This window comes from Cephus cinctus, unplaced genomic scaffold (genome assembly GCF_000341935.2).
Source record: "Cephus cinctus unplaced genomic scaffold, Ccin1 Ccin1_scaffold0303, whole genome shotgun sequence".
NCBI lineage: Eukaryota > Metazoa > Arthropoda > Insecta > Hymenoptera > Cephidae > Cephus > Cephus cinctus.
This window is the reverse complement of record NW_014333006.1, coordinates 5,069-7,398: the sequence shown is the minus strand read 5'-3', so window position 1 is coordinate 7,398 and position 2,330 is coordinate 5,069.

Below are 2,330 nucleotides of genomic sequence, written 5' to 3'. Positions count from 1 at the left end.
AAACAAAAAATGAAATGGAGAAATGTATCTATGTTAGAAATGCAAAAGTGTTAAGCGTTAAGCAAATGAAGAGAGTCTTCATGAGAGTCCGTATCGCAACAAGTGAGGCTGCTCAGTTCTACCAGCTATGGATTATTATGTACGAAGAACATGCACTGGGTATCTATGTTAGAAATGCAAAAGTGTTAAGCGTTAAGCAAATGAAGAGAGTCTTCATGAGAGTCCGTATCGCAACAAGTGAGGCTGCTCAGTTCCACCAGCTATGGATTATCATGTACGAAGAACATGCATTGGGCGCGTTGGCAACGATTCAGCTTCGTAATCTTAAGGTGCGGCGTTCGCGTCTAGAGACGAAAACTTTTTTGTTTAATTTTATTAAGAGGTAATGCCACTCTAACGGCTCAAAAAAATAAAAAATTGTGGTCAATTATTATTAAGAAATAGCATATGTAATATAAAGTCTATTTAGATGAACTTATTGTACACTGAACGTCATTAATGTTATCCAGCTTGTTGATGCAGTGCGGTGAGGTAAGAGAAAGGAGTGAACAGTGACTTTTTAACGGACGTATGTACCAGGATAGGTGCTTGAAACGCAACTAGCGCTATGGTGCGAGCGAGACGCGAAAGCGTCGTACGGTGCGTCCTGTTCGAACGCATGAGTGGGAGTGAGACGGCAATGCATGAGTCCCACTGAGTCGTACCTGGGAGCTTGGTGGGACATTGGCGCTAGCTAGCCTGGTCGCCAACGTAGGAGAAGATGCCCCACCAAGCTCCCTATTGCGAGTGAGGGGCCGCATTGCCGTCATAATGACGCCCAGTGTACATGATTTTAAGATTATACTACAATTTTTTTTTTCCAAATGGTGACTTCGCATCTTATCCAACAAAACCTTTTGTTCATAACAGTGTTCTGCGGCTGGACGAATTACTTAATTTTCCGTTTGCACATCCTCTGTACGCACAGAAATCATACTGCCTTTCCTTTTTCTTATTTTCGTGTTCCATACTTGAAACGCTTATATTCATTCACTCTATATTTGAAAACGCAGAGCAAACTGATACTCTCAAACTAGAAGAAAGAACTGAAAAGGCTAGCAAAAGCCGCGGGAACGTTTTCAGTTTGCTTGCAACATTGTATGCCTTCATGGGTTCGCGGCATATTCTTCAAAAGGTTCCGTTCACTATTGCTTTTCTACGATTGCTATAGTTCATTCCCGATTTTCATGTGTTTTATTTGACAAATGGGAAACAATGAAGTCTCTAGCAAGGTGCACATGTCATTGCATAAAGTATTTGTTATGAAACTGCATATGCAATGTCTTGAACTACACATATTTTATTTCGCGTGTGGTTTGTTTAGGACTGCATTATTTTTTAACTTCGCCATCCTATGCGAGCCAAGCAACATCGGCTCAAAAAAAATTAAACAAAAAAGAAATGAAAAAAAAAAAGTTTTCCTCTATAGACGCGAACGCGGCACCTTACGATTACGAAGCTGAATCCTTGCCAACGCGCCCAATGCATGTTCTTCGTACGTGATAATCCATAGCTGGTGGAATTGAGCAGCCTCACTTGTTGCGATACGGACTCTCATAAAGACGTAAGAGAAAAATTGACAGCAATGGAAAAAAATCTCGTTTCATTCGCTTGACGCTTAACGCTTTTGCATTTCTAACATAGATACATTTCTCCATTTCATTTTTTGTTTTAAATTTATGTCCCAAAAAATTGCACTTATTAATATCGGGTAAAAAAAATCAAAAGCGTAAAAAACCCATACAATTATTTTATACATATGTATGTACGGTGAGATGAGACAAATAGTGTATCTGCTTAGAAATTGTTAGTTTCATACATTTTTGAGTAGCCTCATTTAATTTAGTAAATTTTTGTTATTTCAGCTTACAGAAAGATAATTGTATTTTTAATATCTTGAATTATCAGGATGTTCTGATGTAAAAAATAATGCAGAATTAAAATTATACCTCGACATAATTTTCTGATAATTCGATGTATTCAAAATGTTACCTTTACATAGCCGTGAATGGTAAAAATTAAATGCAAAAAAAAATCCCTAACCAGATACATTATTCGTTTCATCTCACTATAGAAAATAATTGGTTCATTTTTATATGCTCATCATTATTTTTATGCCCGAGATTTATAAGTGCATTTTTGTTTTTGGTAATTTTCCATAATGCCTTCTTTATCCGTCTAAATCTTGTTTATGCGATTAAAACATGAAACAGCGTAACATAGGTGTTTGTCACAGGTAGGCTCTCGGGAAGAAGAAACGTTCGCTGTTTGATGTAACAATTTATTGCATA